Source organism: Schistocerca gregaria, unplaced genomic scaffold (assembly GCF_023897955.1).
Source record: "Schistocerca gregaria isolate iqSchGreg1 unplaced genomic scaffold, iqSchGreg1.2 ptg000179l, whole genome shotgun sequence".
NCBI classification, from domain to species: Eukaryota; Metazoa; Arthropoda; class Insecta; order Orthoptera; family Acrididae; genus Schistocerca; species Schistocerca gregaria.
The window spans coordinates 278,352-295,068 of NW_026061729.1; positions in this window are offsets into that span (position 1 = coordinate 278,352).

The following is a 16,717-nucleotide window of genomic DNA, read 5'->3' on the forward strand; positions in this document are numbered from 1 at the left end:
TGCAGAATCTTAAGGTCCTAGCTCATGTCCAAGGCACCAAAGCCAGCTAAAAAGTCAATAATCGATACCCAAAACTTGAATTGGATTACTTCTTACTGGCTATTACATCAACTTAGATGCTTCATCTGTTCCTACTATGGTGATTTTAGTGTCTCCGCATACCACAGCTCGCGACATAGCTTTGCAGACGATAAGTACAATCGTTTCAGAGAGAAGAGCGGCCAATGTGACGATCTGGCTTTAAGTCTATTCGATAACAAATGACGAAAACGGACGGATTTCTCAGGTTTTTACTACACATGAACACTTTTCACATTCTCCCGTGCAACTCGGCAACTAGTCCTCCTTTCATGCAGAATCTTAAGGTCCTAGCACATGTCCAAGGCACCAAAGCCAGCAAAAAGGTCAATATGCAATACCTAAAAATTGAATTGTACTACTTCTTACTGGCTGTTACATCAACTTAGAAGCTTCATCTGTGTTCTACTGTGGTGATTTTATTGTCTCCGCATACCGCAGCACGTGACATAGCTTTGCAGACGATAAGTACAACCGTTTCAGAGAGAAGAGCGGCTAATGTGACGATCTGGCTTTAAGTCGATTCGATAACAAATGACGAAAACGGACGGATTTCTAAGGTTTTTACTACATATGAACACTTTTCACATTCTCCCGTGCAACTCGGCTGCTAGTCCTCCTTTCATGCAGAATATTAAGATCCTAGCTCATGTCCAAGGCACCAAAGCCAGCTAAAAAGTCAATAATCAATACCTAAAACTTGAATTGTACTACTTCTTACTGGCTATTACATCAACTTAGAAGCTTCATCTGTGTTCTACTACGGTGCTTTTAGTTTCTCCGCATACCGCAGCACGCGACATAGTTTTGCAGACGATAAGTACAACCGTTTCAGAGAGAAGAGCGGCCAATGTGACGATGTGGCTTTAAGTCGATTCGGTAACAAATGACGAAAACGGACGGATGTCTCATTTTTTTACTACATATGAACACTTTTCACATTCTCCCGTGCAACTCGGCTGCTAGTCCTCCTTTCATGCAGAATCTTAAGGTCCTAGCTCATGTCGAAGGCACCAAAGCCAGCTAAAAGGTCAATATTCAATACCTAAAACTTGAATTGTAGTACTTCTTACTGGCTATTACATCAACTTAGAAGCGTGATCTGTGTTCTACTATGGTGCTTTTAGTGTCTCAGCATACAGCAGCACGCGACATAGCTTTGCAGACGATAAGTACAACCGTTTCAGAGAGAAGAGCGGCCAATGTGACGATCTGGCTTTAAGTCGATTCGATAACAAATGACGAAAACGGACGGATTTCTCAGGTTTTTACTACATATGAACACTTTTCTCATTCTCCCGTGCAACTCGGCTGCTAGTCCTCCTTTCATGCATAATCTTAAGGTCCTAGCTCATGTCCAAGGCACCAAAGCCAGCTAAAAAGTCAATAATCGATACCTAAAACTTGAATTGTACTACTTCTTACTGGATATTACATCAACTTAGAAGCTTCATCTGTGTTCTACTGTGGTGCTTTTAGTGTCTCCGAATACCGCAGTACGCGACATAGCTTTGCAGACGATATGTACAACCATTTCAGAGAGCAGAGCGGCCAATGTGACGATCTGGCTTTACGTCGATTCGATAACAAATGACGAAAACGGACGGATGTCTCAGGTTTTTATTACATATGAACACTTTTCACATTCTCCCGTGCAACTCGGCTGCTAGTCCTCCTTTCATGCAGAATCTTAAGGTCCTATCTCGTGTCCAAGGCACCAAAGCCAGCTAAAAGGTCAATATTCAATACCTTAAATTTGAATTGTACTACCTCTTACTGGCTATTACCTCATTTTAGAAGCTTCATCTGTGTTCTACTATGGTGCTTGTAGTGTCTCAGCATACCGCAGCACGCGACAAAGCTTTGCAGACGATAAGTACAACCGTTTCAGAGAGAAGAGCGGCCAATGTGTCGATCTGGCTTTAAGTCGATGCGATAACAAATGACGAAAACGGACGGATTTCTCAGGTTTTTACTACATATGAACACTTTTCACATACTGCCGTGCAACTCGGCTGCTAGTCCTCCTTTCATGCAGAATCTTAAGGTCCTAGCTCATGTCCAAGGCACCAAAGCCAGCTAAAAAGTCAATAATCAATACCTAAAACTTGAATTGTACTACTTCTTACTGGCTATTACATCAACTTAGAAGCTTCATGTGTGTTCTCCTACGGTGGTTTTAGTTTCTCCGCATGCCGCAGCACGCGACATAGTTTTGCAAACGATAAGTACAACCGTTTCAGAGAGAAGAGCGGCCAATGTGACGATCTGGCTTTAAGTCGATTCGATAACAAATGACGAAAACGGACGGATTTCTCAGGTTTTTACTAGATATGAACACTTTTCACATTCTGCCGTGCAACTCGGCTGCTAGTCCTCCTTTCATGCAGAATCTTAAGGTCCTAGCTCATGGTTAAGGCACCAAAGCCAGCTAAAAAGTCAATAACCGATACCTAAAACTTGAATTGGACTACTTCATACTGGCTATTACATCAACTTAGAAGCTTCATCTGTGTTCTATTATGGTGCTTTTCCTGTTTCCGCCTACGGCAACACGCGACATAGCTTTGCAGACGATAAGTACAACCGTTTCAGAGAGAAGATCGGCCAATGTGACGATCTGGCTTTAAGTCGATTTGGTAACAAATGACGAAAACGGACGGATTTCTCAGGTTTTTACTACATATGAACACTTTTCACATTCTCCCGTGCAACTCGGCTGCTAGTCCTCCTTTCATGCAGAATCTTAAGGTCCTATCTCGTGTCCAAGGCACCAAAGCCAGCTAAAAGGTCAATATTCAATACCTTAAATTTGAATTGTACTACCTCTTACTGGCTATTACCTCAACTTAGAAGCTTCATCTGTGTTCTACTATGGTGCTTGTAGTGTCTCAGCATACCGCAGCACGCGACAAAGCTTTGCAGACGATAAGTACAACCGTTTCAGAGAGAAGAGCGGCCAATGTGTCGATCTGGCTTTAAGTCGATGCGATAACAAATGACGAAAACGGACGGATTTCTCAGGTTTTTACTACATATGAACACTTTTCACATACTGCCGTGCAACTCGGCTGCTAGTCCTCCTTTCATGCAGAATCTTAAGGTCCTAGCTCATGTCCAAGGCACCAAAGCCAGCTAAAATGTCAATAATCAATACCTAAAACTTGAATTGTACTACTTCTTACTGGCTATTACATCAACTTAGAAGCTTCATGTGTGTTCTCCTACGGTGGTTTTAGTTTCTCCGCATGCCGCAGCACGCGACATAGTTTTGCAGACGATAAGTACAACCGTTTCAGAGAGAAGAGCGGCCAATGTGACGATCTGGCTTTAAGTCGATTCGGTAACAAATGACGAAAACGGACGGATTTCTCAGGTTTTTACTACATATGAACACTTTTCACATTCTGCCGTGCAACTCGGCTGCTAGTCCTCCTTTCATGCAGAATCTTAAGGTCCTAGCTCATGGTCAAGGCACCAAAGCCAGCTAAAAAGTCAATAACCGATACCTAAAACTTGAATTGGACTACTTCATACTGGCTATTACATCAACTTAGAAGCTTCATCTGTGTTCTATTATGGTGCTTTTCCTGTTTCCGCCTACGGCAACACGCGACATAGCTTTGCAGACGATAAGTACAACCGTTTCAGAGAGAAGATCGGCCAATGTGACGATCTGGCTTTAAGTCGATTTGGTAACAAATGACGAAAACGGACGGATTTCTCAGGTTTTTACTACATATGAACACTTTTCACATTCTCCCGTGCAACTCGGCTGCTAGTCCTCCTTTCATGCAGAATCGTAAAGTCCTAGCTCATGTCCAAGGCACCAAAGCCAGCTAAAAAGTCAATAATCAATACCTAAAACTTGAATTGTACTACTTCTTACTGGCTATTACATCATTTTAGTAGCTTCATCTGTGTTCTACTATGTTGCTTTTAGTGTCTCCGAATACCGCAGTACGCGACATAGCTTTGCAGACGATAAGTACAACCGTTTCAGAGAGAAGAGCGGCCAATGTGACGATCTGGCTTTAAGTCGATTCGATAACAAATGACGAAAACGGACGGATTTCTCAGGTTTTTACTACATATGAACACTTTTCACATTCTCCCGTGCAACTCGGCTGCTAGTCCTCCTTTCATGCAGAATCTTAAGGTCCTATCTCGTGTCCAAGGCACCAAAGCCAGCTAAAAGGTCAATATTCAATACCTTAAATTTGAATTGTACTACCTCTTACTGGCTATTACCTCAACTTAGAAGCTTCATCTGTGTTCTCCTACGGTGGTTTTAGTTTCTCCGCATGCCGCAGCACGCGACATAGTTTTGCAGACGATAAGTACAACCGTTTCAGAGAGAAGAGCGGCCAATGTGACGATCTGGCTTTAAGTCGATTCGATAACAAATGACGAAAACGGACGGATTTCTCAGGTTTTTACTACATATGAACACTTTTCACATTCTGCCGTGCAACTCGGCTGCTAGTCCTCTTTCATGCAGAATCTTAAGGTCCTAGCTCATGGTCAAGGCACCAAAGCCAGCTAAAAAGTCAATAACCGATACCTAAAACTTGAATTGGACTACTTCATACTGGCTATTACATCAACTTAGAAGCTTCATCTGTGTTCTATTATGGTGCTTTTCCTGTTTCCGCCTACGGCAACACGCGACATAGCTTTGCAGACGATAAGTACAACCGTTTCAGAGAGAAGATCGGCCAATGTGACGATCTGGCTTTAAGTCGATTTGGTAACAAATGACGAAAACGGACGGATTTCTCAGGTTTTTACTACATATGAACACTTTTCACATTCTCCCGTGCAACTCGGCTGCTAGTCCTCCTTTCATGCAGAATTGTAAAGTCCTAGCTCATGTCCAAGGCACCAAAGCCAGCTAAAAAGTCAATAATCAATACCTAAAACTTGAATTGTACTACTTCTTACTGGCTATTACATCATTTTAGTAGCTTCATCTGTGTTCTACTATGTTGCTTTTAGTGTCTCCGAATACCGCAGTACGCGACATAGCTTTGCAGACGATAAGTACAACCGTTTCAGAGAGAAGAGCGGCCAATGTGACGATCTGGCTTTAAGTCGATTCGATAACAAATGACGAAAACGGACGGATTTCTCAGGTTTTTACTACATATGAACACTTTTCACATTCTCCCGTGCAACTCGGCTGCTAGTCCTCCTTTCATGCAGAATCTTAAGGTCCTAGCTCATGTCCAAGGCACCAAAGCCAGCTAAAAAGTCAATAATCAATACCTAGAACTTGAATTGTACTAATTCTTACTGGGTATTACATCAACTTACAAGCTTCATCTGTGTTCTACTATGGTGCTTTTAGTGTCTCTGCATACCGCATCACGCGACATAGCTTTGCAGACGATAAGTACAAGCGTTTCAGAGAGAAGAGCGGCCAATGTGACGATCTGGCTTTAAGTCGATTCGATAACCAATGACGAAAACAGACGTATTTCTCAGGTTTTTACTACATATGAACACTTTTCACATTCTCTCATGCAACTCGGCTGCTAGTCCTCCTTTCATGCAGAATATTAAGGTCCTAGCTCATGTCCAAGGCAACAAAGCCAGCTAAAAATTCAATATTCAATACCTAAAACTTGAATTGTACTACTTCTTACTGGCTATTACATCAACTTAGAAGCTTCATCTGTGTTCTACTATGGTGCTTTTAGTGTCTCAGCATACCGCAGCACGCGACATAGCTTTGCAGACGATAAGTACAACCGTTTCAGAGAGAAGAGCGGCCAATGTGACGATCTGGCTTTAAGTCGATTCGATAACAAATGACGAAAACGGACGGATTTCTCAGGTTTTTACTGCATATGAACACTTTTCACATTCTCCCGTGCAACTCGGCTGCTAGTCCTCCTTTCATGCAGAATCTTAAGGTCCTAGCTCATGTCCAAGGCACCAAAGCCAGCTAAAAAGTCAATAATCGATACCCAAAACTTGAATTGGATTACTTCTTACATGCTGTTCCATCAACTTAGAAGCTTCATCTGTGTTCTACTGTGGTGATGTTAGTGTCTCCGCATACCGCAGCACGCGACATAGCTTTGCAGACGATAAGTACAACCGTTTCAGAGAGAAGAGCGGCTAATGTGACGATCTGGCTTTAAGTCGACTCGATAACAAATGACGAAAACGGACGGATTTCTAAGGTTTTTACTGCATATGAACACTTTTCACATTCTCCCGTGCAACTCGGCTGCTAGTCCTCCTTTCATACAGAATATTAAGATCCTAGCTCATGTCCAAGGCACCAAAGCCAGCTAAAAAGTCAATAATCAATACCTAAAACTTGAATTGTACAACTTCTTACTGGCTATTACATCAACTTAGAAGCGTGATCTGTGTTCTACAATGGTGCTTTTAGTGTCTCAGCATGCCGCAGCACGCGACATAGCTTTGCAGACGATAAGTACAACCGTTTCAGAGAGAAGAGCGGCCAATGTGACGATCTGGCTTTAAGTCGATTCGATAACAAATGACGAAAACGGACGGATTTCTAAGGTTTTTACTGCATATGAACACTTTTCACATTCTCCCGTGCAACTCGGCTGCTAGTCCTCCTTTCATGCATAATCTTAAGGTCCTAGCTCATGTCCAAGGCACCAAAGCCAGCTAAAAAGTCAATAATCCATTCCTAAAACTTGAATTGTACAACTTCTTACTGGCTATTACATCAACTTAGAAGCTTCATCTGTGTTCTACTGTGGTGCTTTTAGTGTCTCCGAATACCGCAGTACGCGACATAGCTTTGCAGACGATATGTACAACCATTTCAGAGAGCAGAGCGGCCAATGTGACGATCTGCCTTACGTCGATTCGATAACAAATGACGAAAACGGACGGATGTCTCAGGTTTTTATTACATATGAACACTTTTCACATTCTCCCGTGCTACTCGGCTGATAGTCCTCCTTTCATGCAGAATCTTAAGGTCCTATCTCATGTCCAAGGCACCAAAGCCAGCTAAAAGGTCAATATTCAATACCTTAAACTTGAATTGTACTACCTCTTACTGGCTATTACCTCAACTTAGAAGCTTCATCTGTGTTCTACTATGGTGCTTGTAGTGTCTCAGCATACCGCAGCACGCGACAAAGCTTTGCAGACGATAAGTACAACCGTTTCAGAGAGAAGAGCGGCCAATGTGTCGATCTGGCTTTGAGTCGATGCGATAACAAATGTCGAAAACGGACGGATTTCTCAGGTTTTTACTGCATATGAACACTTTTCACATTCTGCCGTGTAACTCGGCTGCTAGTCCTCCTTTCATGCAGAATCTTAAGGTCCTAGCTCATGTCCAAGGCACCAAAGCCAGCTAAATAGTCAATAATCAATACATAAAACTTGAATTGTACTACTTCTTACTGGCTATTACATCAACTTAGAAGCTTCATGTGTGTTCTCCTACGGTGGTTTTAGTTTCTCCGCATTCCGCAGCACGCGACATAGTTTTGCAGACGATAAGTACAACCGTTTCAGAGAGAAGAGCGGCCAATGTGACGATCTGGCTTTAAGTCGATTCGATAACAAATGACGAAAACGCACGGATTTCTCAGGTTTTTACTACATATGAACACTTTTCACATTCTGCCGTGCAACTCGGCTGCTAGTCCTCCTTTCATGCAGAATCTTAAGGTCCTAGCTCATGGTCAAGGCACCAAAGCCAGCTAAAAAGTCAATAACCGATACCTAAAACTTGAATTGGACTACTTCATACTGGCTATTACATCAACTTAGAAGCTTCATCTGTGTTCTATTATGGTGCTTTTCCTGTTTCCGCCTACGGCAACACGCGACATAGGTTTGCAGAAGATAAGTACAACCGTTTCAGAGAGAAGATCGGCCAATGTGACGATCTGGCTTTAAGTCGATTTGGTAACAAATGACGAAAACGGACGGATTTCTCAGGTTTTTACTACATATGAACACTTTTCACATTCTCCCATGCAACTCGGCTGCTAGTCCTCCTTTCATGCAGAATGTGAAGGTCCTAGCTCATGTCCAAGGCACCAAAGACAGCTAAAAAGTCAATAATCGATACCTAAAACTTGAATTGTACTACTTCTTACTGGCTATTACATCATTTTAGAAGCTTCATCTGTGTTCTACTATGTTGCTTTTAGTGTCTCCGAATACCGCAGTACGCGACATAGCTTTGCAGACGATAAGTACAACCGTTTCAGAGAGAAGAGCGGCCAATGTGACGATCTGGCTTTAAGTCGATTCGATAACAAATGACGAAAACGGACGGATTTCTCAGGTTTTTACTACATATGAACACTTTTCACATTCTCCCGTGCAACTCGGCTGCTAGTCCTCCTTTCATGCAGAATCTTAAGGTCCTAGCTCATGTCCAAGGCACCAAAGCCAAGCTAAAAAGTCAATAATCAATACCTAGAACTTGAATTGTACTATTTCTTACTGGGTATTACATCAACTTACAAGCTTCATCTGTGTTCTACTATGGTGCTTGTAGTGTCTCCGCATACCGCATCACGCGACATAGCTTTGCAGACGATAAGTACAAGCGTTTCAGAGAGAAGAGCGGCCAATGTGACGATCTGGCTTTAAGTCGATTCGATAACCAATGACGAAAACAGACGTATTTCTCAGGTTTTTACTACATTTGAACACTTTTCACATACTCTCATGCAACTCGGCTGCTAGTCCTCCTTTCATGCAGAACATTAAGGTCCTAGCTCATGTCCAAGGCAACAAAGCCAGCTAAAAATTCAATATTCAATACCTAAAACTTGAATTGTACTACTTCTTACTGGCTATTACATCAACTTAGAAGCTTCATCTGTGTTCTACTATGGTGCTTTTAGTGTCTCAGCATACCGCAGCACGCGACATAGCTTTGCAGACGATAAGTACAACCGTTTCAGAGAGAAGAGCGGCCAATGTGACGACCTGGCTCCAAGTCGATTCGATAACAAATGACGAAAACGGACGGATGTCTCAGGTTTTTACTGCATATGAACACTTTTCACATTCTCCCGTGCAACTCGGCTGCTAGTCCTCCTTTCATGAAGAATCTTAAGGTCCTAGCTCATGTCCAAGGCACCAAAGCCAGCTAAAAAGTCAATAATCGATACCCAAAACTTGTATTGGATTACTTCTTACTGGCTGTTACATCAACTTAGAAGCTTCATCTGTGTTCTACTGTGGTGATTTTAGTGTCTCCGCATACCGCAGCACGCGACATAGCTTTGCAGACGATAAGTACAACCGTTTCAGAGAGAAGAGCGGCTAATGTGACGATCTGGCTTTAAGTCGATTCGATAACAAATGACGAAAACGGACGGATTTCAAAGGTTTTTACTAAATATGAACACTTTTCACATTCTCCCGTGCAACTCGGCTGCTAGTCCTCCTTTCATGCAGAATATTAAGATCCTAGCTCATGTCCAAGGCACTAAAGCCAGCTAAAAAGTCAATAATAAATACCTAAAACTTGAATTGTACTACTTCTTACTGGCTATTATATCAACTTAGAAGCTTCATCTGTGTTCTACTACGGTGCTTTTAGTTTCTCCGCATACCGCAGCACGCGACATAGTTTTGCAGACGATAAGTACAACCGTTTCAGAGAGAAGAGCGGCCAATGTGACGATGTGTCTTTAAGTCGATTCGATAACAAATGACGAAAACGGACGGATGTCTCATTTTTTTACTACATTTGAACACTTTTCACATTCTCCCATGCAACTCGGCTGCTAGTCCTCCTTTTATGCAGAATCTTAAGGTCCTAGCTCATGTCCAAGGCACCAAAGCCAGCTAAAAGGTGAATATTCAATACCTAAAACTTGAATTGTACTACTTCTTACTGGCTATTACATCAACTTAGAAGCGTGATCTGTGTTCTACTATGGTGCTTTTAGTGTCTCAGCATACCGCAGCACGCGACATTGCTTTGCAGACGATAAGTACAACCGTTTCAGAGAGAAGAGCGGCCAATGTGACGATCTGGCCTTCAGTCGATTCGATAACAAATGACGAAAACGGACGGATTTCTCAGGTTTTTACTACATATGAACACTTTTCACATTCTCCCGTGCAACTCGGCTGCTAGTCCTCCTTTCATGCAGAATCTTAAGGTCCTAGCTCATGTCCAAGGCACCAAAGCCAGCTAAAAGGTCAATATTCAATACCAAAAACTTTAATTGTACTACCTCTTACTGGCTATTACCTCAACTTAGAAGCTTCATCTGTGTTCTACTATGGTGCTTGTAGTGTCTCAGCATACCACAGCACGCGACAAAGCTTTGCAGACGATAAGTACAACCGTTTCAGAGAGAAGAGCGGCCAATGTGTCGATCTGGCTTTAAGTCGATGCGATAACAAATGACGAAAACGGACGGATTTCTCAGGTTTTTACTACATATGAACACTTTTCACATTCTGCCGTGCAACTCGGCTGCTAGTCCTCCTTTCATGCAGAATCTTAAGGTACTAGCTCATGTCCAAGGCACCAAAGCCAGCTAAAAACTCAATAATCGATACCTAAAACCTGAATTGTACTACTTCTTACTGGATATTACATCAACTTAGAAGCTTCATCTGTGTTCTACTGTGGTGCTTTTAGTGTCTCCGAATACCGCAGTACGCGACATAGCTTTGCAGACGATAAGTACAACCATTTCAGAGAGCAGAACGGCCAATGTGACGATCTGGCTTTACGTCGATTTGATAACAAATGACGAAAACGGACGGATGTCTCAGGTTTTTATTACATATGAACACTTTTCACATTCTCCCGTGCAACTCGGCTGCTAGTCCTCCTTTCATGCAGAATCTTAAGGTCCTAGCTCATGTCCAAGGCACCAAAGCCAGCTAAAAAGTCAATAATCGATACCTAAAACTTGAATTGTACTACTTCTTACTGGCTATTACATCATTTTAGAAGCTTCATCTGTGTTCTACTATGTTGCTTTTAGTGTCTCCGAATACCGCAGTACGCGACATAGCTTTGCAGACGATAAGTACAACCGTTTCAGAGAGAAGAGCGGCCAATGTGACGATCTGGCTTTAAGTCGATTCGATAACAAATGACGAAAACGGACGGATTTCTCAGGTTTTTACTACATATGAACACTTTTCACATTCTCCCGTGCAACTCGGCTGCTAGTCCTCCTTTCATGCAGAATCTTAAGGTCCTAGCTCATGTCCAAGGCTCCAAAGCAAGCAAAAAAGTCAATAATCAATACCTAAAACTTGAAATGTACTGCTTCTTACTAGCTATTACATCAACTTAGAAGCTTCATCTGTGTTCTACTACGTTGCTTTTAGTTTCTCCGCATACCGCAGCACGCGACATAGTTTTGCAGACGATAAGTACAACCGTTTCAGAGAGAAGAGCGGCCAATGTGACGATCTGGCTTTAAGTCGATTCGATAACAAATGACGAAAACGGACGGATTTCTCAGGTTTTTACTACATATGAACACTTTTCACATTCTCCCGTGCAACTTGGCTGCTAGTCCTCCTTTCATGCAGAATCTTAAGGTCCTAGTTCATGTCCAAGGCACCAAAGCCAGCTAAAAAGTCAATAATCAATACCTAAAACTTGAATTGTACTACTTCTTACTGGCTAATACATCAACTTAGAAGCTTCATCTGTGTTCTATAATGGTGCTTTTAGTTTCTCTGCATACCGCAGCACACGACATAGTTTTGTAGACGATAAGTACAACCGTTTCAGAGAGAAGAGCGGCCAATGTGACGATGTGGCTTTAAGTCGATTCGATAACAAATGACGAAAACGGACGGATGTCTCAGGTTTGTACTACATATGAACACTTTTCACATTCTCCCGTGCTACTCGGCTGCTAGTCCTCCTTTCATGCAGAATCTTAAGGTCCTAGCTCATGTCCAAGGCACCAAAGCCAGCTAAAAGGTCAATATTCAATACCTAAAACTTGAATTGTACTACTTCTTACTGGCTATTACATCAACTTAGAAGCTTCATCTGTGTTCTACTGTGGTGCTTTTAGTGTCTCAGCATACCGCAGCAAGCGACATAGCTTTGCAGACGATAAGTACATCCGTTTCAGAGAGAAGGTCGGCCAATGTGACGATCTGGCTTTAAGTCGATTCGATAACAAATGACGAAAACGGACGGATTTCTCAGGTTTTTACTACATATGAACACTTTTCACATTCTCCCGTGCAACTCGGCTGCTAGTCCTCCTTTCATGCAGAATCTTAAGGTCCTAGCTCATGTCCAAGGCACCAAAGCCAGCTAAAAAGTCAATAATCGATACCTAAAACTTGAATTCCACTACTTCTTACTGGCTATTACATCAACTTAGAAGCTTCATCTGTGTTCTACTATGGTGCTTTTAGTGTCTCCACATACCGCAGCACGCGACATAGCTTTGCAGACGATAAGTACAAGCGTTTCAGAGAGAAGAGCGGCCAATGTGACGATCTGGCTTTAAGTCGATTCGATAACAAATGACGAAAAACGGACGGATGTGTCAGGTTGTTACTACATATGAACACTTTTCACATTCTCCCGTGCAACTCGGCTGCTAGTCCTCCTTCCATGCAGAATCTTAAGGTCCTAGCTCATGTCCAAGGCACCAAAGCCAGCTAAAAAGTCAATAACCGATACCTAAGACTTGAATTGTACTACTTCTTACTGGCTATTACATCATTTTAGAAGCTTCATCTGTGTTCTACTTATAATGCTTTTAGTGTCTCCGAATACCGCAGTACGCGACATAGCTTTGCAGACGATAAGTACAACCGTTTCAGAGAGCAGAGCGGTCAATGTGACGATCTGGCTTTAAGTCGATTAGATAACAAATGACGAAAACGGACGGATTTCTCAGGTTTTTACTACATATGAACACTTTTCACATTCTCCCGTGCAACTCGGCTGCTTGTCCTCCTTTCATGCAGAATATTAAGGTCCTAGCTCATGTCCAAGGCACCAAAGCCAGCTAAAAAGTCAATAACCGATACCTAAAACTTGAATTGTACTACTTCTTACTGGCTATTACATCAACTTAGAAGCTTCATCTGTGTTCTACTATGGTGCTTTTAGTGTCTCCGCATACCGCAGCACGCGACATAGCTTTGCAGACGATAAGTACAACCGTTTCAGAGAGAAGAGCGGTCAATGTGACGATCTGGCTTTAAGTCGATTAGATAACAAATGACGAAAACGGACGGATTTCTCAGGTTTTTACTGCATATGAACACTTTTCACATTCTGCCGTGCAACTCGGCTGCTAGTCCTCCTTTCATGCAGAATCTTAAGGTCCTAGCTCATGTCCAAGGCACCAAATCCAGCTAAAAAGTCAATAATCGATACCTAAAACTTGAATTGTACTACTTCTTACTGGCTATTACATCAACTTAGAAGCTTAATCTGTGTTCTACTATGGTGCTTTTAGTGTCTCCGCATAACGCAGCACGCGACATAGCTTTGTAGACGATAAGTACAACCGTTTCAGAGAGAAGAGCGGCCAATGTGACGATCTGGCTCTAAGTCGATTCGATAACAAATGACGAAAACGGACGGATGTCTCAGGTTTTTACTACATATGAACACTTTTCACATTCTCCCGTGCAACTCGGCTGCTAGTCCTCCTTTCATGCAGAATCTTAAGGTCCTAGCTCATGTCCAAGGCACCAAAGCCACCTAAAAAGTCAATAATCAATACCTAAAACTTGAATTGTACTAATTCTTACTGGGTATTACATCAACTTAGAAGCTTCATCTGTGTTCTACTATGGTGCTTTTAGTGTCTCCGCATACCGCAGCACGCGACATAGCTTTGCAGACGATAAGTACAACCGTTTCAGAGAGAAGAGCGGCCAAGGTGTCGATCTGGCTCTAAGTCGATTCGATAACAAATGACGAAAACAGACGTATTTCTCAGGTTTTTACTACATTTGAACAATTTTCACAATCTCTCATGCAACTCTGCTGCTAGTCCTCCTTTCATGCAGAATATTAAGGTCCTAGCTCATGTCCAAGGCACCAAAGCCAGCTAAAAATTCAATATTCAATACCTAAAACTTGAATTGTACTACTTCTTACTGGCTATTACATCAACTTAGAAGCTTCATCTGTGTTCTACTATGGTGCTTGTAGTGTCTCAGCATACCGCAGCAGGCGACATAGCTTTGCAGACGATAAGTACAACCGTTTCAGAGAGAAGAGCGGCCAATGTGACGATCTGGCTTTAAGTCGATTCGATAACAAATGACGAAAACGGACGGATTTCTCAGGTTTTTACTACATATGAACACTTTTCACATTCTCCCGTGCAACTCGGCTGCTAGTCCTCCTTTCATGCAGAAACTTAAGGTCCTAGCTCATGTCCAAGGCACCAAAGCCAGCTAAAAAGTCAATAATCAATACCTAAAACTTGAATTGTACTACATCTTACTGGCTATTACATCAACTTAGAAGCTTCATGTGTGTTCTACTACGGTGGTTTTAGTTTCTCCGCATACCGCAGCACGCGACATAGTTTTGCAGACGATAAGTACAACCGTTTCAGAGAGAAGAGCGGCCAATGTGACGATCTGGCTTTAAGTCGATTCGATAACAAATGACGAAAACGGACGGATGTCTCAGGTTTTTACTGCATATGAACACTTTTAACATTCTCCCGTGCAACTCGGCTGCTAGTCCTCCTTTCATGCAGAATCTTAAGGTCCTAGCTCATGTCCAAGGCACCAAAGCCAGCTAAAAAGTCAATAATCGATACCTAAAACTTGAATTGTACTACTTCTTACTGGCTATTACATCAACTTAGAAGCTTCATCTGTGTTCTACTATGGTGCTTTTAGTGTCTCCGCATACCGCAGCACGCGACATAGCTTTGTAGACGATAAGTACAACCGTTTCACAGAGAAGAGCGGCCGATGTGACGATCGGGTTTTAAGTCGATTCGATAACAAATGACGAAAACGGACGGATTTCTCAGGTTTTTATTACATATGAACACTTTTCACATTCTCCCGTGCAACTCGGCTGCTAGTCCTCCTTTCATGCAGAATCTTAAGCTCTTAGCTCATGTCCAAGGCACCAAAGACAGCTAAAAAGTCAATAATCGATACCCAAAACTTGAATTGGATTACTTCTTACTGGCTATTACATGAACTTAGATGCGTCATCTGTTCCTACTATGGTCATTTTAGTGTCTCCGCATACCACAGCTCGCGACATAGCTTTGCAGACGATAAGTACAACCGTTTCAGAGAGAAGAGCGGCTAATATGACGATCTGGCTTTAAGTCGATTCGATAACAAATAACGCAAACGGATGGATGTCTCAGGTTTTTACTACATATGAACACTTTTCACATTCTCCCGTGCAACTCGGCTGCTAGTCCTCCATTCATGCAAAATCTTAAGGTCCTAGCTCATGTCCAAGGCACCAAAGCCAGCTAAAAAGTCAATAATCGATACCTAAAACTTGAATTGTACTACCTCTTACTGGCTATTACATCAACTTAGAAGCTTCATCTGTGTTCTACTATGGTGCTTTTAGTGTCTCCGCATAACGCAGCACGCGACATAGCTTTGTAGACGATAAGTACAACCGTTTCAGAGAGAAGAGCGGCCAATGTGTCGATCTGGCTCTAAGTCGATTCGATAACAAATGACGAAAACGGACGGATTTCTCAGGTTTTTACTACATATGAACACTTTTCACATTCTCCCCTGCAACTCGGCTGCTAGTCCTCCTTTCATGCAGAATCTTAAGGTCCTAGCTCATGTCCAAAGCACCAAAGCCAGCTAAAAGGTCAATATTCAATACCTAAGACTTGAATTGTACTACTTCTTACTGGCTATTACATCAACTTAGAAGCTTGATCTGTGTTCTACTATGGTGCTTTTAGTGTCTCAGCATACCGCAGCACGCGACATAGCTTTGCAGACGATAAGTACATCCGTTTCAGAGAGAAGATCGGCCAATGTGACGATCTGGCTTAAGTCGATTCGATAATAAATGACGAAAACGGACGGATTTCTCATTTTTTTACTACATATGAACACTTTTCACATTATCCCGTGCAACTCGGCTGCTAGTCCTCCTTTCATGCAGAATCTTAAGGTCCTAGCTCATGTCCAAGGCACCAAAGCCAGCTAAAAAGTCAATAATCAATACCTAAAACTTGAATTGTACTACTTCTTACTGGCTATTACATCAACTTAGAAGCTTCATCTGTGTTCTACTATGGTGCTTGTAGTGTCTCAGCATACCGCAGCACGCGACATAGCTTTGCAGACGATAAGTACAACCGTTTCAGAGAGAAGAGCGGCCAATGTGACGATCTGGCTTTAAGTCGATTCGATAACAAATGACGAAAACGGACGGATGTCTCAGGTTTTTACTGCATATGAACACTTTTCACATTCTCCCGTGCAACTCGGCTGCTAGTCCTCCTTTCATGCAGAATCTTAAGGTCCTAGCTCATGTCCAAGGCACCAAAGCCAGCTAAAAAGTCAATAATCAATACCCAAAACTTGAATTGGATTACTTCTTACTGGCTATTACATGAACTTAGATGCTTCATATGTTCCTACTATGGTGATTTTAGTGTCTCCGCATACCACAGCTCGCGAC